The sequence below is a fragment of the Poromitra crassiceps genome (genome assembly GCF_964638095.1).
Source record: "Poromitra crassiceps genome assembly, chromosome: 5".
In the NCBI taxonomy this organism is placed as follows: domain Eukaryota; kingdom Metazoa; phylum Chordata; class Actinopteri; order Beryciformes; family Melamphaidae; genus Poromitra; species Poromitra crassiceps.
The window spans coordinates 52,832,731-52,858,915 of record NC_139642.1 but is presented as its reverse complement, the minus strand read 5'-3'; the positions used below and the strand labels follow the sequence as shown (position 1 = coordinate 52,858,915).

Sequence of the window (26,185 nt, the reverse complement as noted above, 5' to 3'; positions counted from 1 at the left end):
AAGGTAAACAGTGAACATAGATCTTGGCCAAGAGATGCACTCTTGTATATTCACGGATGGATACACAGGCTTACATACATTGAACAGAAACTCAAAGATACTTATAGGACACACATCAGATTACATGTCTTGACGCACATCAGATGACATGTCTTGACGCACACTGGAAGGCCATTCTGTAGACTCAACCTATCTGTTATTCTGGCCCTGTAGAGAGCACCGTGGCACGGTGACAGCAGGGCACAGTGTGCGATAGAGAGGAGCTGCAAATGTATGGTACAAGTGATCTAAATACATCTATCTGTGTATGTACACAGGTCATCTAAATATGAAGTATGTCTGTGTCATAACTATATGTAACTAAAATGGAAATGAATATGAATATATTAATAACTAGTGATTGTCCAAATAAAGGCTAATGTGATGTAAATTTTTCTCTATCAATGGGTGTAATAATTATATACCAATATACAAAGATGTGTGTGTTGCAAACATGCATTTACCCTTTTTAGTCCAAAGAATGTTTGGACGGTGGATTTTATTGCATTTCCACAATTTAGTTTCACAGATTGATGAGTGGGAAATTCATCCCAAAACCAACTTATAGTGATTTTATCTGAGCATTGTCCAATCGCATACTGTGATTGCTTGATAATTATTACATGTTTTGTTTTCAGTCAGACGTTTCTGAGACATATACACCTCGGGATAAACCAACAAGCTTCTCCATCATTTCCTTGGCTCCATATTGGTTGCGTGAAAAGGGGCGCTGGTGATGACACCAGTGCCTTTCTGAAAAGTTTTCAACTAGAAGCAGTCGGAGCAGCCGCACAAAAAGGTTGGAGTGCTCGGAAGACGCTGCTGCACGCAATGCCTTTTCTCTAGGGCCTAGAGAAAAGGCGTGCACCTAGAGTCTAGACCTAGAATCTAGACCTAGAGCCTAGATAGGTCCACATAGGTTCTCTCCTAATAGACCCTTCTCACGGGGGCCATTTTGTGTCGAAAAGGCAGGGTAAACACAGGTGCACGCAAAACACTAATGAGGGTTTCCAACTGCCATGATTGGAATGTGGAAACCCTCATTAGTGTTTTGCTTGCACCTGTGTTTATTCTGCGTTTTCGACACAAAATGGCCCCCGTGAAAAGGGTCTATTGGGAACAATTGAAAAAAGCTGGCACTCAGAAGAAAAGTTATGTGGACACACACCCTTACAGATGAACATTTCTAAATGTGGGTTCACCAAAAGTACACTGGGTGCTTGCTGGCTGTTGGGGTCTTGTCCTGCGTTCAGTGTCTCTCCGTCATGGAAGCGTTATCTGAGTTGCTTGTGGTTAAGGTCATGGATGTGCCCTTCCCCTCAGTAGGCGGTCCAAAGCCAGACTTCCGGTAGAGGTGCGAAGCCACGGAGCGAGATGGCGCAAATTTCATGTGGTCCTCCGCCAAGGCAGTCTCGAACACCAAGCATATAGACTGCTTGAGCTTCTGTCGCAATTCACCGCACATGAAGAAGTAGAGGATGGGGTTCAGGCAGCTGTTGAGACAGGTCAGACATTTAGCCAGTGGACTTCCAATACTCACAACGCGTCTAATGACTGTGCTGCCAGAAGCTTTCAATTGTAGAAGCTGCAGCACATGGAAGGGCAGCCAGCAGAGGAGGAATGCAAAGATGATGGCACTGATGATTCGGAGAGATTTCTGTTTCCTTCCTCTCTGGAGGCGCCTGACACGCACGGCGATGGCAACGTAAGAGAGAGTGATGACTAGGAAGGGGACGAGGAAGCCCAACACAAAGCGGAAAATGGTGAGGCTCCATTTATCCATTGACTTAGAATAACCACACACAGACCGTCCCTTGCCTACCTCCCGAACCTCCCGCATAACGACGTATGGTAAGCTGCAGGCCAGAGCAGCCAGCCAGATGACAATGCATATGATCTGAGCTTTGCGAGGGGTGCGCTTGTTTTGGGCCCAGACTGCCATCCAGGTGGACAGGCAGCGATCCAGACTTATGGCCACCAGGAGGAAGATACTGGCAAACATGTTCACTAGAAACACTAAGTTGTTTGACTTGCACATGAAATCTCCAAAAGGCCAGTTGCCACCGCGGGAGGTGTTGACGATGCTGAAGATCAGGGAGGCCGTGTAGAGGAAGTCAGCCAGGGCCAAGTTGAGGAACCAAACTGAGTTGACCGTTTTCTTCATCCTGAACCCCGTCACATGGATGACCAGACTATTGCCAGTAGTCCCAAGCACAAACGCCACACAGCAGATGATCATCTTGAATACGTTTATGTTGCTGAGACCAGGTGGCTCCATTGGTGGTGCTACGGTAGAACGGAAGCTTTCATATGAATCTAAAAAAAGAAGACACAAGTGTTATTAGTGTGATCTATGTTACACAACATGCTGTTAACAGTTTATGATAATCTGGTTATTTGTTTAACAAATTATAGTGTATACCAGTATATTATTTTTGCCTCAATTTAGGATTTTACATTCAACATGAAAGCAGGCAGTATTGTAATTTATGACGGAATTAGAATGGGGCTATTGAATTTTGCATTGAACATATCGTCACCCTCTTAAAATAATGGCCTATGTCACTTTTTCAAATTTTCCAGAAAACATAAAAAACTTAACCAAATACAGAATATATGATATTTATTAATTATTCCACAAAAAAATGTTATGACAATAGATGACTATTGACATACAAATAACACTGTCTGTCAATTATGTAACATAAAACGATTAGATGACTGATTAGATGACTTAGGCCAATTTACGAACATGCCATTGTGACCTAAGCAAAAAAGACCTGACTTACAGTTGCATTTTATGTCAAGCGTGTGACTTAGGCCGTTTTATTTTTGCCTAAGTCACATTGTCTTGACTTAGGCAAAAATAAAACGGCCTAAGTCACACGCTTGCACTACCAGGTAGGAACAGCGTGATCTTTTCAATTATTTTACCAGAGGTGGCCAGCATCATGAAGAGATGATTTAGGCCAAAATATAATTTTCCTCAAAAAGTGACTTAGGCCATTATTTTAAGAGGGTGACGATATTGAATGTTCCATTACATCTGGATAATATGATTTTGTAGGCTGATGAGATCTGTGCAGCACCACAATGCTTCATTTAATGGTATGTTGTGACACATTTGACCTTTATCAGTTTGGATATTACACTTCGCTATATTGCAATTTCTATTGCAATTCGATTAATTACCCTACTTTCTTTTTTTTGTGATCAAATGTTTTTTATTTTTCACTTTCAGTTTTAGTTCACAGATCATACATGACAAAAAACAAACAGACAAGAATAAAACAATGATAAACAAATAAACAAACAAATTGTCAGGTAAAGCCATAAACTGGCAGCAAGCGACGCACCGGAATGCATCCATACCTCCTAACCTAGATAGACTATAGTCCATAGGAATCCCAGCATAGAGAGATCAATAGACCCCCTCTCAATATCTCCTCAGAATCTCAGTGCTAATTCCGCCGCAGCAGCAATAAGGTGTGGATCACTGGGCTCATAAGGATTATATAAATTCTTTAGCTAGCAACCATTGACATCACAGACTGCCAAATTCAGAGCACCACCTGTAAAAGAAAACAAAAGAAGACAAAACAAACTGCTGACAAATTAAAATAAAATTAAATGAAAAGAAGAAAAATGAAATCAGATTTAAATGTATATGTATGTGTGTATGGCGCCACCCCCCACCCCCCCCCCCCCCCCAGATACCACAATTACACACTTCAGGAGAGTAGGATTTTAAAAAGAAATACTGGTCAAGGTCTGGTATCGAAAAAAGAGGATCATGCTAAGAGATCTTTGAGTGAATTGATAACATTCTGCCAGTTGATTAAGGTAGATTCACTTGCACCATTTATTCTAGCAGTTGACATCTCCAAGTACACGACATCTAAATAAGTAAGAACCCATTGCCTAATGGTAAGAGAGTGAGGAGGCTTCCAACGCATCGCAACCATCTTTTTTGCAGCTGTAATACCAGCTAGTACAGTACGCTTTGTGGCTTTGGGCATATTGACCCCGGACAAGTCATTCAGCAGTAACGTGGAAGCAGTCATTGGGATTGTAATTACCCTACTTTCATGGTGATATAGATTAGATATCTATTGATATCTATTATATTATCTGAATCTCTTTAAAGGAAATGCATGATTTGCACATACACATTTTGTAATCCAGCTTCTTGATAATATGATGTACACACAAGACAATTATTCATCCTTGAATAAAAGGTTGCGCAATATTACATTTCACTGAACTGAAATTGAAACTTATTTTTTCCCACTCATTTCACCAAATGCAGGTGGATCACAGATAATGCCAATACAGTCAGGTTTGTGCATAAAATAAATACTTTCAGATCAGTTCTCTTCTGCAACAAATCACGATGCAGAACCTTGCTGTTGATGCATTTCAGTAAGCTTATGCAATACTCCATGCATATTTGCAAATTATATTTTTGAAGGAAAACAATATGTTAAAAAGCCTATTGTATTATGCTCCTAACGTGTAGTATCTTACCTGTCCCCATATTCCTGCTGTGATGACAAAGAGTCTGTCTCTCTGATACAATTTAGGAAAGTGATATTAAATCCAGCCTCTGCCTGGCACAAACCAAACCCTAACACCTGATACCATACGGTCTATAGTAACTTTTTAAACGTTTGGACCAGGAGGCAGAGACAAGTGAAGTGTCACTTCTATTGCAGCTCTGCAAATGTACACATTTCTCTCTCCACCTGCACATTTTAAATGACCATGAAACCACAAAGTCCTAAAACCTGCAGCAAACACCAAGATAAGGCAGACCCACATGCTTCTTAAGGTCTGAAGATCCTAAAATAACAAACCCCCTTCACTTCTTGGAAACAGTTTTCAGCTGAACGTAAGGACTGGAAAAAACCCCCACACACATCACAGCAGAGATCCAGATAACAATGACACCTTGGTGGTGGCCCACCGTTGGCAGAAGTTGGCAGCCAGCTTCGGACCAAAGTCTTTTTGGCCAGTGGCCTCACTTCAGATCATTGGCTCTGAGGGAATGGACAGATATGCGGGTGGAGTAAATCAGTAGGCTAATGTATGCAGGGGCCTGACCATGTAGTGCTTTGTAGGTGAGAGTAAGATTTTTTTTAAAGTTAAATCTATAGGCTACAGGAAGCCAGTGAAGTGACATAAGCACAGGGGTGATATGACATCTCTTGTTTGATCTGGTGAGCATGCGAGCGGGCGGCAGCGTTCTGAATAGCCTGCACGCATCATAGGGCGGACTTGCTGAGCAAGGGAAATACTGTAGTGCATTACAGTAATCTTACAGTTGTTTGTGGTGTGCCGTTAGTCTGGGTGTGGGTGTTTGAGCGATACAAAGAAAATGGAAGGTGATGAACAGCATGAGGTTTCAGAAGCATAGGCATTTCTGAGAAATATCTGTCATCGGTATACTGTATGTTACAGCTGTGTGTTGCTAATGTCAACCTTGTGTCTTTGTAAATGCAGGAGATGTTTGCATGATGGACAACATGCTGACCTTTGCTCTGCTGTGTTTTCTACTTCCCTGGATGCTGTCTGCTGTATGCGGCCTGGCAAAAAAAAAAAAAAAAAAATCATTGTGAAGGTTATGTTACCATAGTTGCATTGTGCAAAGCCCTCACAAAATATTACTCAAATGTGTATTTAATTATTGCACCCACTCACTATTCCATACACGCATACCTCTCTCTCTCTCTCTCTGAGAGAGAGAGAGAGAGAGAGAGAGAGAGAGAGAGACACACACACACACACACACACACACACACACACACGGGGGCACGGTGGCTCAGTGGTAGAGCTGTCGCCTCACAGTCAGAAGGTCCTGAGTTCGATTCTCGCCTGGGACACTGTGTGCGCTGTGGTTGTGTTCCCCCCCATATCCTCAGTGCCTACTGCCCAGGTGGGGTATCTCGTCGTAAGGGCCTTTCTCTCTGTGTGGAGTTTGCATGTTCTCCCCGTGCTCCCCCAGGGGGTTCCTCCGTATATAACCCCCCCACTAAAAACATGCAGAAGATCAGATCGTCATCGTCATCCGACCAGTGACGACAACATCCGAAGTTGGTCCCCGGGCGCTGTACGAGAAAGCGACCACTGCTCCTGGCCTGCCCCCCGGAGGAAAGGACATGCCTGGATGGGTTAAATGCAGAGGACACTTTTCACCGGCCACCGTCAGCATGAGTGTGTTGTGGCCGCATGCATGTGTTGTGGTGTTCGTGTGACAATAAAAGACGGGCTTGTCCCGTTACGAGAGAGAGACACACACACACACACACACACACACACACACACACACACACACACACACACACACACACAGTAAATAACATTCTTTTCAACCTTTCCTTCTAGATCTCTTTCAATTTCAGTAAGCCAGACTCCATCACCATCCCATTGGACATGGTTGAAGATGCCGTCGACGACATGTACGATGGCTGCACCATTCCTATGAAGAAAATTGTCAACGAATTGATCAAATTGGAAGAGAAGAACAGAGATTTTAGCAAAGCCTGGAACGGACATCATACATCAAAGTGTGTAAAGCGGAGCCTAGACAAGCAGGATCTAAAGGTAAAGAACAAGGATCATCATCTCACAGAACATCACTTCCAAGCGATCTGTGTTTATTCATCCGGTGTGTATGATGTTTTTAAAAACTTTAACAAAGCAGTACGGGAAGAAGGGAAACATTACCCTATCTTTCCAGTACCATACAGATCCTAAACAAAAGTGAAAATCACTGTTATGATGCCATCCGAAGAAGCAATGATAACTTTACCGGTGAGGTCGGCCAAAAAATTCGATTTGGTCAATTTGCTTCCAGTTCCCTTTTGCCAGAACTGGGCAAATTTGGACGGCAGACCTGCTTCAAAATTTGGACCTGTGAAGGAGCTTACCCGAGTAGTAACCTCGCGTCACCAGGCTCTTCTCAGCGAGAAAGAGCCTGGCTTCCGTTCACAATTGATTTTGTCACCCTACCTGGTTCCGGCCTAGAGCCCGCCCTAGACAGGAAGGGCAGCGTTTCTAGCTCGTCAACTTTTACGTTAACTTGACAATTTGACACAAGTATCAGAACGGCAAACAACAAAACAAAAGATGGACGTACCGAACGAAGTTTTTGAAGAAGTTATTTTAGAAACATTGCGGATTCACAATCTCACATCTTTTAAGCCAATACAGAAGCTTTGAATCAGACAATTAATCGAGGAAAGAGACGTCAAGCTAACGGCAACAAATACGTTTTTTGGCGCACTGCCTTCCGGTGTTCATTCTGGTTCCGTGGTTTACGCCCCATGACAAAAAGCGGGGTGAAAGGTGCCCAGACTACCTGAGTAGTTATCCAGAGTTGGGGGATGAAGAGGGCGAGGTGCTCATTCCTCCCTATGAGGTGTTCAAGATCGTTAAGAAACCCACTTGCAACTATGATGCATTTGACAAAGGTCTCAAGGATTGTGTGGTCATCTTCTACAGCTTGATGACTGAAGGAATTGAAAGCAAACTGAACTGCACAATTGCACGTAGGCCTATATAAGATGCCAATGGTTCTTCTTCAACCAATATAAATTGAATAAATTCAGTCTTTCTTTGTAATTGGTGATTGTGAAACATATTGTCATAATTGAATGTAGGCTATTTTCCCACATTACAACATACGTGTGCTCTTTGTAATGTGGAAACCCACCGGAAACAACTCATAAACTTGTGTTTAAAGTAACACCTAGTTACTTTAAACATGAGTTTATGATCTGTTGGTCCATGTATCAGCAATTAGGCCTATATATATATATTTTTTGTAACATTGCTTTATGAGACCAATAAAGGAGTTACATGTCAAAAATGTGCATTTCCTGCTTTGCTCAAGTGCTTCCTAATTAAACCATATTAGGCCACAGTCACAGTGGGCCTATAGTCACAGTGCTTACAGAAACAAGGAAGAGCAGCTGAAGGCAGAGTCAAGAGAGGGCCAAATAGAAAATACATGACTTAACATCAAGAAAAGACGGTGGACTAGAGACAGGGGCTTGAATCTCCAGTGTGTGTGTGTGTGTGTGTGTTTGTGTGTGTGTGTGTGTGTGTGTGTGTTTGTGTGTGTGTGTGTGTGTGTGTGTGTGTGTGTGTGTGTGTGTGTGTGCGTGTGTGCGTGTGTGTGTGTGTGTGTGTGTGTGTGTGTGTGTGTGTGTGTGCATGTGTGTGTGCCTGTGTTGTTTTCTCAGTTTTCTTCTTCTTCTATTATTTTATTGGTGAGTGACACCCTTGTGAGAAGCTGCAGCCACAGATGCTTTCCTCACTCCCTCAGTCCACACCCTGAGCCCCTCTCCTCTCCATGGAGCTCTAGTCCACCTAGTGGTCAGCTCCTGTCAAGACAAGCTACTATGATATTACAGTAGTAATAGGTACTCTCTAAAACCAACAGGGGGTGGGTGATATGACCTCATTAAAAAGCTGCTTACACTTGGCGAATGTGAAGTTGATGAAAAATGCCGTTGATGTCATGCATGATGTCATGACTTGCTAAAAGTATTAATTGATCTATTTATTTTCTGTTTCCTCCCTCCCTTGTCCTGCAATCACTTTTTCTTGGTCATTATTTTTGCTGTGTTGCATTTACTATGGGGGTGCTGTCCAAAGCCCCCCCCCCCCCTTCAAGTTAATATGCTGACCTAATATAAAACACAAGCATCATCAGCTGTGCACTGATGTTATATTGCATTGGTCACAGACACTGCTGCTTATTCTGCATTTGGAGAATAACACTATTCCATTCTCACTGTCATTGTGAAAGTTATGGCTGTGTCTTCTTCTTCTGTGGTGTTTTATGGATGTGTCGATGGTGGAAGTCTGAATGGGTATCTCCTCTACTGGTTTGTGTCATTGTTGCACCCCCTCATGTGCACGTGTCTCTTTGTGGTACTTAGCCCTTAGTACATTCTGAGGCCAAGCACGCGTGTGCATACACACACACACACACACACACACGCATACATACACACACACACACACACACACACACACACACACACACACATACACACGCATACATACACACACACGCATACACACACACACACATGATTAGAGGTGCCATAGAATTTGTCCTCTGCATTTTTCCCATCCTGGCTCGTCCTCCTCCACAGGCTGGCCAGGAGCGATGGGCAGCTGCAGTGAAGAGCTTGGACTGGTCCACTTGGACTCAAGGATTAACTGATTACAATTTGGTGGTCAAAGCGCAAGGTCACTGTGACCTCACAAAATACATTTTGGGCCATAATAACTGAAGAATTCATATAAGATGACATTTTATATATGCAAAAGTTCAAAGGTCAACTTCACTGTGACATCATAATGCTTTGCTTATCACTGTAGTGGGGGGAAGGGGGGGGGGGGGGCAATCTTGGGTCATTCTCCAAAAATGGTGGAAGTGCTGTCACGTACTTTTGCAGACACCAAAATAATTTAATCCTTTAATCACATGACTTTGTTTTTTTGTTTGCATTTATTTATTTGAGGGACAATGCACATTAATTAACATTGCTGTAAACATGCCAGTGTTAGCCAAACGGCTAATTTTCAACCGATGTCCCTTGGCCAGAATTTAAGATAGCCATTAAAAACAAACACCTGAAGATAGTTGTATGAGTCCTTGTCGCTTCCTCTCCCTGGATGACAACCAGAACCTCCTGTTCCTCTGCTACTGTAAGTAGTCCACCACAAGCTCACTGGTTTTGCTGATATTGAGCTTCAGGTGATTGTCATTGTATCGTACATGTGTACTGTATAGAGGAGTCTTGACTTGGATGTGCAAATATGTATTTGTTGATTGTGTTCTACACGATTTGCCAAAAGTGGCCCACTTTACCCGACTTCATGCTACCCACCCTTTCAAAGTACACGAGCAATGGATCCAAAGCAATTGATTGCTTTCAGTTACCAGTCCTGATCAATCCGTTCTCTCTCTCTCTCTCTTCCAGTGGCGGCCGACCACTAGAGGGCGCCAGGGCGCCGCCCCACCTACGCACATGAATGAGGGGGAAATAAAACGTATATATATATATAGCCTATATATTTCTTTTTTTTATGAGCGAGGTGAATATTAGATAGCGTGTAGCCTATATAATCTGCAATAAATATGTAGATTCATAATGATATACATGTGTACTGTTTTGGGTCAACTACTTTCTGCCACGGACGCCGTCCGGGCACTTCCGACTTTCACCAGTGCTAAGCCAGGATCTGTGTAAATTGCACATACGCTGTTCGCTCTCAAAACAAAGGGATTCGGGGCGATTCGGGGCGCTGGTATCTAGCGACCAGGTGGAGGTGGGGCCAGGTAGAGCGACGGCAATGCATTCTTGAGGACTCTATTTGCATGCACGAACGTGCTTTCCTCATAGGTAATGTAATGTAACTCATTCACATGCTGTGGCAAGTCCTTCCAAGTGTTTATGCCATGTGCTTTTCAAGTAAATATCGATGCTAAAGGGAAGTTTGATGTAGAGATCAGAGGGATGCTGACCAGGTTACTGTCTATTTCTGTAATCTGCTCCGTGATTTATATGCCTACTAATCTGTTGCTCATATGATTCAGAAGGTAGGCTACTAGTAGGCTAACGTCCATTACTACTTGCTTGATTTAGGGCTGGAGTGGATGATAATTTAATAGCCTATTATTGTTTGTTGTCTTTCAGTAGAATCATCGTGATGATATGAAGTTATTTTAATAGTGACATTTCTGCTCTCTAAATTGATGATGACAAGCAAATGTTACTTAAAAACTGATCAAATGAGGTATGGCAGGAATATTATTTGAAAATGTAAGGTTTGTTTGACATCACCATTCAGTTCAATGAGATGAACACTGATTTTGCATACGTGAAACATATAATATTGATATTGAGAATAATCCTTATGATTATCATATTGATTTCAACCCCATTGTCCAGGCCTATATTTGGTATAGCCCTCCCTGGACAAAAATGCACCAGCCGCTACTGCTCTCTTCCGCTCTTTCTCTCCCAACCGACACCGTATTGCGAAGACAACAGATCGAGGACATCTGCAGTGTTGGCAACTGATATGAACTGAGAAGGCAGGTGGAGAGGAGAGAGAGAGAGAAAGAGAGTCTACTCTGGTGAGATAAGATGTATTCTGCCTTCGTGCAAAATTAGTTCATTTAGAGGAGTGAGAGACAGCCGGCGCTGGGATCCGAGTCGACGCCTTCTGATAGGAGGAAAAAAGACTTTCATTTCCTGCTGTTCAGAGGCAGCGGCGGAGCGTATCTGAGCATCAGCAGGGAGGCTGGGCAGAGGAGAGGAGGAGATGGAGAGATGGAGCGTGGGAGAGAGGTAAATGCCAGTTTTTTTTTCCACTCAAATAAAAGAGCAACCTGCTGGATTCCTGTGAAGGGGAAAGGAGTGTTTATACCTAGGGCCGGCCCTAGGCATAAACAAACTAAGCACCTGCTTAGTTAGGGCCCCCACCTGCTTAGGGCCCCCAAAAGCACTTGATTTCTCTCTCTCTCTCTCTCTCTCTCGATATATTTATTGTATGTCAATATTAATCATACAAAAGCACAATATTGTGTTGTACAGATTGGCTAGTTAATACTAGTGTTTTAATCAGAGCTGGTGACACATTCATACACAATGAAAAGAGAAGATGAGGGGGGGAAACAGAAAGATAAAGGTAAGCGACACCGATTACAGATGGGCGTCTGCCTGCAGGTGCTACCGCAAAGCAACTAATGTTTTTTAGATTTACAGGACTGCCCTGGACGGCGCTACATATCAATTTCCACCAAAACAACCCGATTCAAAAACAGTTTTTTCCCCACTGCCATCAGGCTTCTGAACTCCACTCACCTCTGAAATCTGACTGTATACCTCTCCAGCAATGTATATGTTGAATGTTCTGTATTTATGATGCTATGTCTGTCTATGTACTGTAATGTCTTATGCTGACACAATATTCATGTGCTTAACAATTGCTGTACCGAAAGCAAATTCTGCCGACTTTGTTGTGCAGTCCTTAATAAATGAATCTGAATCTGAAGGTTGATCAACATTGACAATAGTCAATAGTATTGGCAGCACTGAGGGGGTGGGGGGCCCCCGAATCAAATCCTGCTTAGGGTCCCATAAAGGCTTGGGCCGGGACTGTTTATAACCAGAGCTGAGGGGAGACGGGCAGAAAGAGAGAGAGAGAGATATGCCAAAGTCAGCTGGGCTCTGGCAAGTGGAAAGTCAAGGTAAACTGCTGTGACTGGAGCTACATCAAACAAAACTCATGGGCGGGTCTATGAGCACGATTTGTGACATCACAAATCATTTGGAAGTCAATCCCTGTCCACTATTAAATGTACACAGTGATGTGAAAACGTGATGCCTCCAGTGCACATACAGGTACATGGAGGATGGACAGTGAAGTAGCAGACACACGCGCGCGCGTGCACACACACACACACGCACGCATGCACACACACAGTTTAGTTGTTTACCCAAATGACAGAAAGAAAGAAAGAAAGAAAGAAAGAAAGAAAGAAAGAAAGAAAGAAAGCTGAAATGAGCTGGAGGTCTTGGTAGAGGGCCTGATAGTGAGAGAGGCAGGCAGGCAGAGATGCTGAGATGACAGGTACAGCAGAGGTGTAGGGATACGCTGGCGGTGCTGTGGTGTTTAATATAGATCCACCGCGATAAGTCAGCAGGGAACACAAGATGTGTCCATCAGTCACGCAGAGGATATTGCCCCAATAAAGTGCACGCACGCATGCACGCACACGCACACACACACACACACACACACACACACACACACACACACACACACACACACACACACACACACAGAGAGAAACACTAACTGTCATATAGCAGGTGGGGACAGCCAGAGTTTTGAGAGGCTCAACACAATAGTATAGATGATGTCACCTCTGCTGGATTAAATTCACATTGTTGTGTCAAACTGCATTTAAATCAGACAAGGAAGTAGACGACATAATCAGTTTAATTTAAGTGAACATTCAGTAGGCCTAAATGAAATGAGTAGGCCTATTATTGTTTTCACATTTTCATCGGTGTCAGTGGATAAGAATATGTCATTGCAAGTTTTTCCTATTTTAAATACAGTAATTAACAATAATTATATATATATATATTATAATATGTGTATTATAATAATTTAGCCAATCATTTTTTTTAACCTTTATTTATACAGGGGTGAAGGCATTTACCGGTATTTGTTTCTGACTCTGGGAGTCACACACATTTAGGATACTCTATGTGTCCTCCTTTTGATAACTACCGTAATGTAATAACTAAATTTAATATTTTTTCACTTCCATTTACTGAGCCTCCCCGAAAACGGTTTGGAGCCCCCCTGGAGAGGCCCGCATGCAACTTTGAAAACATCTCACGAAAGTGACATCGGGCCTGACGATGATGTCGTACCCACACTGATGATTCTTAAGGCGGAACATCTTAGGGCAGAACATTGTGACATCATCAGTGATATCATAAATTCCATAACATGTTGCCAGAGTTTCCACCCTAGAAATCTCGCTTGCGAGATTGCTAGTACAATATATACACAAAAAGGGGTGTTAAGTAGGCATTAAATAGGAATTATACAGTCCAAGAACCATGAACCACATTGTGATACAATGTTGTGAGTCAGAGCGAGCTGGGAGCACCCTGCCTTCTCCTGATAGACACACATACCGCACAAAGAGACAGGTTCAGTACAGAGATGTCTCGGACCATGGAATAGTGAAAATATAATCTCATGATATCGCTTATTGAGACAAAGGGTTTGGAGTAGAAAGATGTTACAGTACATCTCGTTTGTTTGACATTTAATGATTACTGTAAATAAACAGAATTTCATTTGGGCAAATAGGGCGAATCAGGTGATATGACAGGTGTATTTTTACATAAATATATTGGAGCTTTTTTTATTTTCTTTATTTATATTTTATGACTTGGGTTTATCTGTAATGTGCTTTGTAAACTTTTGTCTTATAAGCCTAGACTACATTTAGCCCAAGTTATAATTATTATTACTGTTAGTATTAGTTTCAATAGCAGTATTGTATTGCATTGTAAATAACCCATCCACCTGAAAATAGGGGTCTCAAGTTTTAGGGTACATAAATGATGGGCTACAAATAATTTTGATGTAAATTCATTCTTCTCTCTGCCCAAGATGGGACTAATAATAATAATCATCATCATTTAAAAATTAAACTTAGAAAGTTGAAAAATTACCTTGACACAAAACACATTTTTTAGTAGGGTCATCTGTGGCACTTCCGTGACCGTGGAGAGCGAAGGTCCGTTTCTCAATGGATTTGTCATCTAGGAGGGTTAATAAACAAATTTAGCCGGGGTGTATTTTTAAAAAAGGCGGGGAAAATATTTGAGAGACCAAAATCCAAAATGTCTGCCGTGGAAATGAACTTTTTTATGGTTTGACCTACAATGATGCACAATACATGGTTTCAGAGCTTATTCTGGTCAAGGAATACATATTTGGTGTTTATATAATGATTTGACTTATTTTTGACCTTCAAATCCAAGATGGCTGCCAATTTTGAGCTCTAAAAGGCCGTTTTTTCAAAATCGTCATAGAGCCTTCATATTAGGCTTGAATGACAGGTCTTCTCATGATGAGTTGAATAATATACAGTATAAGTACACAGAAGTAATCTCTGAGGTCATTAAAGTCAATGTTTGTGTGTAAACAACAGTTGCTGATTTGTGGTTTCCCATTAAATAGGGTAGGCTACTGAGAATATGGTGTCCAGTTCATCCCATCACATTTTCATAATGAACCAAAAACAATTTTGCACTATAGCCTAACATAAAATAATATTCTGTATGCAAAGCTAGCAAGGTTAGTTGCTTGAGCTGAATTTAAAGGTCAACTCAAAACAAACAATGAAATTAACTTTGAAATTAAAACTGAATCCTAGGCTATTAAATTTCATCAGCACACAGTAAAGGAAACTTGTCTTTGAACTCAGCTGACTGTCTAGTCCTAATCCCTGTTGTGCAATGTCCCTTTTCAGTGAAGTTTTAGTTTTTGTTAAGAGTATGGACTTTTAATCTTGACCTTGTTGGTAGGCAACGGCCCTTTTTCAGTCAAGCATTTTCAGATTAGCTCAGTCAGTCTGTGAAGCAGTCAGTGTCAGCACTTGCACGAGCTCGCTTTTTCTCTAACTAATGTTAACATTACACACTTTAAGACACTTTGTTTGAGGATATAAAAGGAGGTACGGTGGTGTAGTGGTAAGCATTATCGCCTCACAGCTCGAAGGTCATGGGTTCGATTCCCACCTGGGACGATGTGAACGCTGAAGGAATGCGTGCCCGTCCGCATGTCCTCGAGTGCCCACCGCCCGGGTGGGGTCGTCAAAAGGGCCTTTCTGTGTGGAGTTTGCATGTTCTCCCCGTGCCTCCCGGGGGTTTCCTTCATATAGGAACCCCCTTCACCAAAAACATGCAATATCCTGGTTGCTAATGTGGTTCCTCCTCTGGTCGTTAAGGGCGCCTGTTCAGAGGGAGGGGAACTGGTTGGAATAGTGTGAACCTCCCACGTGCTATGTCCTACCGGTGAAGCTTCCCCTGTCAGGTGAAAAGAAGCGGCTGGCTAACTGCCCATGTCTCGGAGGAAGCATGGAGCCAGTTTCGGCTCTCCCCAGATCGGCAGAGGGTGGAGTAGCAACCAGGATAAAGAAATTACGTTAGCACTAATGGGGGATAAAAATGGGATAAAAAATCGGGGGGGGGGGATATATAAAAAAATAAAATAAAAACTTTGTTTGAGGATATCAACGTTATTCACTAGTCTAAAGATAGTTCTACCATCAAGAACATATAAAACAAAAGCAAAAACAATTTTCATTTGCAGAAGTCATCATTGATATTTGGTGTTAGCTAATGTTAGGTAACGTTATTATTTTTAGCTAAAGTTAATGTTATCTGTCTCCACACTTCTGTCAACTGACATATGCATTTGCTTTTGAAAATAAACAGCGTATAACAGCAATATAATATAACAGTAATATAATAGCGAGTTGCTTTCCCTCCCAATGAAAGACAAAGCACACAATGTCCTATGAATGTGTACTAAAATGTGACAAGCCTTGCAAGCCCACCGATACAATAAATCAAGGCAAATGGGACAGCTTACAATTAAAAGCCCAAGACTGGTCAGGACTTGATAAATTTGATGATGTTTACACCACCACCTCCTGGGAAGATGGGCCAACCAATCGGTACATGCATTCGTCATGTTATATTTCTATTTAATCTTCAGTTATGCTTAAGCAAGCCAGGCTGTTTATTTTCAAAAGCAAATGCATATGTCAGTTGACAGAAGTGTGGAGACAGATAACATTAACTTTAGCTAAAAATAATAACGTTACCTAACGTTAGCTAACACCAAATATCAATGATGACTTCTGCAAATAAAAATTGTTTTTGCTTTTGTTTTATATGTTCTTGATGGTAGAACTATCTTTAGACTAGTGAATAACGTTGATATCCTCAAACAAAGTGTCTTAAAGTGTGTAATGTTAACATTAGTTAGAGAAAAAGCGAGCTCGCGCAAGTGCTGACACTGACTGCTTCACAGACTGACTGAGCTAATCTGAAAATGCTTGACTGAAAAAGGGCCGTTGCCTACCAACAAGGTCAAGATTAAAAGTCCATACTCTTAACAAAAACTAAAACTTCACTGAAAAGGGACATTGCACAACAGGGATTAGGACTAGACAGTCAGCTGAGTTCAAAGACAAGTTTCCTTTACTGTGTGCTGATGAAATTTAGTAGCCTAGGATTCAGTTTTAATTTCAAAGTTAATTTCATTGTTTGTTTTGAGTTGACCTTTAAATTCAGCTCAAGCAACTAACCTTGCTAGCTTTGCATACAGAATACTATTTTATGTTAGGCTATAGTGCAAAATTGTTTTTGGTTCATTATGAAAATGTGATGGGATGAACTGGACACCATATTCTCAGTAGCCTACCCTATTTAATGGGAAACCGCAAATCAGCAACTGTTGTTTACACACAAACATTGACTTTATTGACCTCAGAGATTACTTCTGTGTACTTATACTGTATATTATTCAACTCATCATGAGAAGACCTGTCATTCAAGCCTAATATGAAGGCTCTATGACGATTTTGAAAAAACTGCCTCAAAATTGGCAGCCATCTTGGATTTGAAGGTCAAAAATAGGTCAAATCATTATATAAACACCAAATATGTATTCCTTGACCAGAATAAGCTCTGAAACCATGTATTGTGCATCATTGTAGGTCAAAGCATTAAAAAGTTCATTTCCACAGCAGCCATTTTGGATTTTGGTCTCTCAAATATTTTCCCCGCCTTTTTTAAAAATACACCCCGGCTAAATTTGTTTATTAACCCTCCTAGATGACAAATCCATTGAGAAACGGACCTTCGCTCTCCACGGTCACGGAAGTGCCACAGATGACCCTACTAGAAGCTGAAGCTGTTGTCAGGTAGACAACATTTCCCAGAACCCCCCCCCACAGGAAATGAGTCCATGCCTTTTTTCTTTTTCTACCAGCATCAAGAACTTTATTTGTATTACTAATTTCAAAAATAAACGTATAATGTGATTTAAAAAAAAAAATGTGGAAAAAAGTGAATAAACTCACTGTAAATGACAGTCAGTGAATTAAACATAAAAGTTTAAACAAGTGAGCCAAGTATACATACACATATAAAATGTGTTTTTGTGACCAGTAGATAAAACAGTTATATAGTGACAGATTCAATTATTAGAATTATTCTACCTGCTTTAAGAAAAAGGATATAATAGAAGTGTCTGGGGAGAGTACTAACAACTGTATAACTCAGCAGGTCCTTGGAGTGAATTGAATTCACAATGAATGAGTAGGCTACACTGAATTAAACCAGACAGGTATTTAATTTCAAATATAAAATCAATTGTTCATTGCCAATTGTATTTAAATGTGGACAAATAATGAAAAAGATACAAAAAGTACAGCAAACCTTTTCTGACAGATGAGCCATTTGATATGTTGAAGCAGAACTTGGCTCTCATCCTGAACAGCCTCCACTTTCCCTAAATCTCAGAGCTCTATTCAAATCATATTCCCTCATTTGTTTCATCTCGTTTTGTGACACTATTCTTTTGCATTGTGTGGACTAACATGTGTTTGTTCAAGTTCCCTTGACGACCAAAACTGTTACCACAGACTGAGCATTTAAATGGTTTATCTCCTGTGTATCATGTGTTTGTTCAGGGTTTGTTTATGACGAAAAGATTCACCACAGACTGAGCATTTAAATGGTTTATCTCCTGTGTGGACTCTCATGTGTTCATTCAAGGTCACTTTCTGACTAAAACTGTTACCACAGACTGAGCATTTAAATGGTTTATCTCCTGTGTGGGCTCTCATGTGTTGTGTCAAGTTTCCTTTCTGACTAAAACATTTCTCACAGACTGAGCATTTAAATGGTTTATCTCCTGTGTGGACTCCTATGTGTTTGTCCAATTTTCCTTTCTGGCTAAAACTGTTACCACAGACTGAGCATTTAAATGGTTTATCTCCTGTGTGGTCTATCATGTGTTTGTTCAGGGTTTGTTTACGACAAAAGCATTCCCCACAGACTGAGCATTTAAATGGTTTCTCTCCTGTGTGGACTCTAATGTGTTGTATCAAGTTTCCTTTCCGACTAAAATATTCCCCACAGACTGAGCATTTAAATGGTTTATCTCCTGTGTGGACTCTCATGTGTTGTATCAAGTGTCTTTTCTGACTAAAACATTCCCCACAGACTGAGCATTTAAATGGTTTATCTCCTGTGTGGATTCTCATGTGTTTTTTCAAGCTCCCTTTCTGACCAAAACTGTTACCACAGACTGAGCATTTAAATGGCTTATCGCCTGTGTGGACTCTCATGTGTTCGTCCAAGTTTGCTTTCCGACAAAAACATTTACCACAGACTGAGCATTTAAATGGTTTATCTCCTGTGTGGTCTATCATGTGTTTGTTCAGTGTTTGTTTATGACAAAAACATTTGCCACAGACTGAGCATTTAAATGGTTTCTCTCCTGTGTGGACTCTCATGTGTCCTTTCAAGTGTATTTTATAGCCAAAACTTTTACCACAGAGTGAGCATTTAAATGGTTTATCTCCTGTGTGGACTCTCATGTGTCTTTTCAAGGTTTCTTTATAGCCAAAACTTTTACCACAGAGTGAGCATTTAAATGGTTTATCTCCTGTGTGGACTCTCATGTGTCCTTTCAAGGTTTCTTTATAGCCAAAACTTTTACCACAGAGTGAGCATTTAAATGGTTTATCTCCTGTGTGGACTCTCATGTGTCTTTTCAAGGTTTCTTTATAGCCAAAACTTTTACCACAGAGTGAGCATTTAAATGGTTTATCTCCTGTGTGGACTCTCATGTGTCCTTTCAAGGTTTCTTTATAGCCAAAACTTTTACCACAGAGTGAGCATTTAAATGGTTTATCTCCTGTGTGGACTCTCGTGTTGGCTCAAGGATGCTTTATAGCCAAAACATTTACCACAGAGTGAGCATTTAAATGGTTTATCTCCTGTGTGTACTATCATGTGTCTGGTCAAGTTTATGTTATGACCAAATCCTTTACCACAAAGTGAACGGTGTTTATTCACAAGAACTTCACTGTTTTTCTGTGTGTCTAAGATAGACTCACGTTCACCAGATTCCGTCCAATTGTCACTGTCATCAGTCTCAGAAGAGTCTGAAGTCTTGCCAGCACTAGCTGGTTCTGATACTCCACAGTCCTCTCCATCAGGTTCTGCTTTCATCTCTTCAGTTGAGCTGCTGGCTAGAGGCTCTGCCTCTCTCTTGTCATCAGTTTGGCTTTGATGAAGCTGTGAGGACTGAGGTTTCTCTCCCTCATATTCACTCTTCACAGGAACAGGAGTGAATTGGAACTTGGTGATAACATCCTCCTTCAACCCTTGAAGCTGCCCTCCTTCCTCCATCCAGAGTTCCTCCTGTTCATCTTTAATGTGGGGGAGCTCTGGGTCCTCCTGTTCCTCTTTAATGTGGGGGAGCTCTGGGTCCTCCTGTTCCTCTTTAATGTGTGGGGGCTCTGGGTCCTCCTGAAGCTGCTCTCCCTCCTGACTGGTCCAGACTAGTTCCTCCTGTTCCTCTTTAATGCGTGTGGGCTCTTCTGGGTCCTCCTGGTCCTTAACTTCTTTAATGACCAGCAGCTGCTGGAAGTCTGGAGATATGGCTACTCTGTGTAACCGCACTACAGGATTTAAATTAGTGTCCAGCAGTGTCCAACAGTGTTGCTCATTCTTTTTAGAACGAGAAGATTCTCGCCGGATATCAGACTGAATTGCTAACTCCGTCCACTCCATGTCCTTCTTCAGAAGCAACTAAGTGGGAAGATCTGAAGATCTGGACTCAGGGAAAGAAGCTTCCTCCTCGTACTCTGCTATCTTCTTTCAAACAGCCCAAAATATCTTCAACAGTCGCAGTTAGCTGCTAGTTCACCAACGCTGTCAGGTTTTTGACATTATACATTTCCATACAGTGACACAGGGAGTTTTCCTCTTGAATGATTTACTGACAAACGTTGTTCTTCAAAGCTCCAATAAACGTTAGCGTTAGCTCCGTTAGCTTGACAGCTAACTAGCTAACCCATTCATCGGAGTCAGTCTCAGAGAGAAGAGCTGCTTCTTCCTCTCTCTGTGCTAAACGGAGCCTCGGCTCCAGTTTATATAGCCTATTCGTGACAATAATATCATCCATACATAGCCTACAGAGTCTACTGCTGGTCAATAGTTGTAAACTATACTAATGAAAGGGAGACAAATCAGTAATACCTCCGCTCAAGAATATCACACACACTGCCCGCCATCTTGTCCGACAGAGAGGCAAAGTGACCGCCTACTTCCTGCTTCAGCACTGTACCAGAGATTTTCATCCGCTTTTATTTGCCCATAGACATTTCGTAAAATGCTTATAAAAATAGTTTTACTTATTCAAACGAAACGGTTCAGATATATTTAGAAACAGGAGAGACCACATAACATTGAACTCGGACCAAAAAAAATCTGAGAAAAATAAAATGTTTTTTCGATGTATTTTTTGTTTGTTTTGGTCCGAGTGAAATGTTCTATGGTCTCTCCCAGCTGCCCACTGTATGACTTCATCCATGTCTCTTGGCCACTATTCTCCATTGTGACTGTCTGTTGTCCATTGTAACATTAGATTTGCCTAAAGCTGAGTGTGTCTAGCTACAGTAGCCTACCAGTATTTGTGTTTCTGTGTATATATAGCCTACTTCAGGCCCGGCGTTGTAGGGGGGCCTGACCGGGCCGGGCCCCCCCATTCCCCAAACTGGCCCCCCATTCCATTCCTTTTTTTTTTTTTTTTTGTGGCTAAAAACGTTTTTCCGTTTTTCTGTTTTAAAGTTTAAAACAGAATCTGGCTGTCATTAGGCATTGATTAACTGAATGCTATTGCTAACTGTTACTTTGAACATCCATTTGCAATGATTCTGGCTGGATATTAACTATTGTAAATTTGTCACAATGAATGCAATTTGTGCACAATGTGTAAATACATTTAATATTAATTGTTTAGGCCTAATTATTTGTAAAGTCACAACACATTAGAGATGTGTGTAGTTCTTCATAGATTTAGCCTCTTCATTTTGCTCTCAAATGCACCAGGTTGATGAATTTTACTTTAAAATGTACAAAATATTCTTCCGGGGGAGAATCCCCCCGGACCCCCCTTGGGTAGCTTGGCCCCCCCATGCTAGGTGCAGGCCCCCTCTGTAATTTGGGTCTAGAGCCGGGCCTGGCCTACTTTATATAATAGACAGTGTATGTGATGTTTCTCAGGACATTTCACAACTTCATTTATCAGAAAAAATACTTTATTTGCAAAACTAAAATATGGGCTACACCAGAATGACGTGACCAGTTCCATCAGCTATGCGGTTCTTCAGGATGTCGACAAGATCTGCTATCGTCCTACAGCTGACCTTCCTCTCTGCGACCCTGCCTCCTCTCCTCCGTGTCCCACTGGTGCTAGCCTGGCCTTCAGGCATACACCTTGGTTTGCCTGCCTATAAAAAACAGCAGTGATTCAAGCGTTTGAAATTAGTTTGAACAACTGTAACAATGAGAAAATACTAGCGTTGCACTATGAATACATTTTGGCCATGTCTTGGTATTTGCAGACGAACAAAAACACATAGGCTAAGCTACTCACTGTTGACAGACAGCTGTGGTTAGCTAGCGATGTCCCCAACATTGAATTGAAATCATCCTAATTTAGCTATGTCAAACAAGTTTTAGACAACGTTTTGCCTAACCGTACTTAGCAATAGGGCAGGCTATGCAAAAGGTTAGGTTACATGGATTTTGATCGGTTAGCAGATGATACTGTAGCGATGTGGGTTTTGTAAGTAAACATGGGATTACGGGGTTCCGTGAAGACAGCATACAGCCAGTGGGTGTGGTGAGAGAGAGGGGTTCACCTGTGATTGGCTGGGGGAGGGGAGCTGTGAGCGAGAGCGGAACAGCTCGTGGTTGTTGGAGTGTGAGCCTAGGAGAGACGGCTGGGTGCGTGGCGAGCTGAGAAGCTAGGAGAAGCTAGCGGGGTTTGGGTGTGTGTTTGTGGGGTTTGGTTTGGCGTGGACTACGGCTGACAGTAGTCCTCGGACCGGTGATCCACAATAAAGTGCGGTAACGAGATCCTGACTCTTCGACTGGTTTGTGGGATCATTACAATACAAATAACAGTCTTACCAAGCTGACTATTGTGAATAACGTTTTATGACTATCATGTGAAATTTGTCATTACTCAAGCCAAAGACATAGCCGAGATGCATTCATGCTTGTTTTATGTACTTACGTCTGCAGTAGGTAGGCTATCCACAAAATAGTTGTTTATTTCTCCGTTGCTTGGGAGGGAGGCGGGGGAAGCAGGAAGTGCTCTGCGCTGGTGGGTGGGATCGAGATTGTTTGGGTAACACCCCTTTGTTTTGGTTTGAAATGGCGACATCTAGTGGACAAAAAAATCACACATAGTGCCAGTGTAATTAACCCCCAAAACACTTTTTTTCAGCTTTTAACCAATATGACTTTGGGGGTGGTGTGTGAAGAATGCTGGTCAAAATTTTCACATTTGAGACCAAACTGTTGCCATTTTACCATTTATATCATTTTTCAGCAGCATAACTGGCATTAGTGCCCTCTATGGGTGGAACACTGCTTTTTTTTGTGCCCTAAAATGAATGGGATATTTGATACGTCGTGACGTCACGATGAACCAAAGACTATGGGATTTCAAGATAGTTACTCCCCTACTCCCCCTGTACCCTTTCCCGGCTCCTCACAACTCCAAGCCTATTGGAGGGAGGGAGGGGTTATTGTGTGTTTGCAGCAACATCATCAGCTCCGAGCCCCTGCACCAAAGTGAGCCTCCCTGAGCGACTTTCATCCCCACCGTCATTTCCACAAACAAATCTCTCGCAGTTTAGCGCACATGTAAAATATAACGCTATACTACGACGTGACAACGTGACAAAGCTGCTCTAAACACATCGGCTACTATAATATAGTCACTGTGCAATGAAAGCCACTTATCTCCAAAACACCAACTTTTCAGGAAATGAAAAAAACCCTGTGCTCTTAAAATACTGAACACCACGTTGTCATATTTGACACGTCTTCATTGTAGACAGTTTATCGCTGAATGTGTCATTACATTATTAATATCTTACCTGAATAAGCTCAAATGCTGTTACAGGATTATCACACCGAGTCTGGAGCACTTTCTGCCGGCCAGGCAGCAGCTCGTAGGCACCTGCCTTTTAGAGCGTGAGCACGAGCTGCTGTGCTCCAGGCAGCGGGGACGCGCGGGCGGAGCTCTTCACTCTGCCAAGCCGGGGAGAGTGACTCTGTCATGGGGTTGAGCAGTCCCGGAGTAACGTGACATGATTCTTGTCAGAAACAACTTCGATTTGCATACTTCAAATGAGTTTGCAGCCCAAGGACAACCCGAAAACACCTTATTGATCTATTTACGTCAGACGATGCCAGAATCACACAAAACCAAGCCGAAACGCAGCTGGCATTCGGGTCAGCAGCGTGCCTGGTGACTTTTCCGGGGAAGTCCTCATGAGGTGGGGTGGAGAATGGAGGTCTGACTGTCACATACACTGCCCTGCGCTGCGCCCGAGAGGAAAAATCAGAGGTGCAGTAACTTTTAACAAGAATCACGAAAAGCCGCCAAACGAAAATTAAAAACGGATTTCATGGCGCGATATATGGCAAGTTGGACGAGGGAATGACGTGGAGAAATCTCGCATTGTGGTTACATGAGCGTGAGAGCGGGGCGTTTGTCGTGACTATTGTGCTGTGCTGCGGTCTCGCGTCACTAGTCTCTTTTAACGTAGTTAGACAAGCCGCCACACACATACATGGGAGAAAAATAATTAAATTTCTAGTTCGCCACTGAATGGCCAAATTTATTTAACTTTCAACCATTTTGAGCAACGCTGTTTCCATACAGGCCACCAGCGTTGGCTAGTTGTTGATATTTATAAAGATATTGCAGCTCTCATATAAATTATTTTCGAGGTGGTGGGCAAACTGTAATGGCGTCGATTTCCGGAAAAAATTCCTGAGCTGAGCACAGCCAAAGAGTATAGTATTGACAAGAGGATACGTAATTTCTTGGTTTTTCCCATATGTTTTTTCAAATCACCATTTTGTTAGATATCTGGGGGGTTAGTCCCCCTTTAAAAACGGTGATGTGGCATGCTGCTCTTTAAAAGATACAATAAAAACAAAATAAAAACTGTTGAAAAACGATGAATAAACAACCAACAAGGTATTATTTATTTCCATATATCTTTATTATCTGTTATTTCATATATAGGCCTATTTATACATCTTTATTCTATACAGGTTTATTTCTCAATACAATCTTTTACTGACATACATAGATCTTACATAAGCTTGAGAGGTACGTTTACTTCCTTCGTAAGATATTTTGGCAGTTAACAGGACAACAGGAGGTCACAATACAGACAGACACACACGTTTGAAGTACGCAATACACACACATTATGGCATGCACACACCGACGTTAAGTGGTCGAACACCTCTACTGCTTTTGTCACATGCACGCGCGCAAGCACCCATATCGTCACGCACTCACACATGCACCAACACACACATGTATCATCAGATCATGGTCACTTTTCGGGACATTACATACACTTACATTAATTTCCTGGAGACTTACCCTAACGCTAACCATAACCACTACTTGCCTAACCCTAACCGTAGCCACTAGTCTTCACAGGTCCAAAATCACAGCCGGACCCTAATGGACCCGAGAAACTTGTGCCCAGACCCGATTGGACCCATCTATTATTAGAAAGCTGAGACCCGGTCCCGTACAGACCCGATAAGTGCCCGGGTCGGCTGGGTCCGGTTCGGGTCCTCGGGTATTCGGGGGTTGTAGGTTCAAGTGCTCATTTTTCTAAGTTTGTTTTTTATTAGTTATTTGACATATAAAAAGGGCGATTGACAGCTGTGACAGCCACTCACCGGGTCCACTCGGGTCCTGTTGGACCTGGCATTTCACTGTCAGAGACTCGAGGCCCACGGCAAACAGCCCCCGGAGTCACCTCGTTTGAATGGACCCGAGACCCGCCCGAGTTCGGTCCGGGTCCTCGGGGGTTCGCGCATACCCGAAGACCTCGAGTCACCACTGACCCCAAAAAATAATCTTTTTCCAAATTGGGTACAGAGCTTTTGTCCCCAATTGGACAAGCCAGCCGCAATTAACTGGTCTTAAGTCTGAAATTTGTCGCCGAAAGTACTGTAGCCTATAGGCTTTGACAGACCACTAGCTAGCTGAGGTGCACACACCCACACCAACTTGTACGCATACACACAGTCAAGCATACAAGAACTAAACACACACTCATTCGTGGAGGGAGACAGGTATTCACAGAATAGATTTACACCAATACCAGACTGTAGTAAATACACATGTACATGTACAGTACTCGCCATATTTTACTCCTGCT

At 42.1% G+C, this 26,185-nt stretch overlaps 1 pseudogene across 1 annotated transcript; it reads right to left on the bottom strand.

The window, feature by feature from the left end:
• Window positions 1-1,288: 1,288 nt before the first annotated feature.
• LOC310776610 (prostaglandin D2 receptor 2 pseudogene) lies at window positions 1,289-2,278 on the bottom strand (annotated as a pseudogene). Its single transcript has one exon. The product of its transcript is annotated as a prostaglandin D2 receptor 2 pseudogene (transcript).
• Between the last annotated feature and the right edge of the window lie 23,907 nt (window positions 2,279-26,185).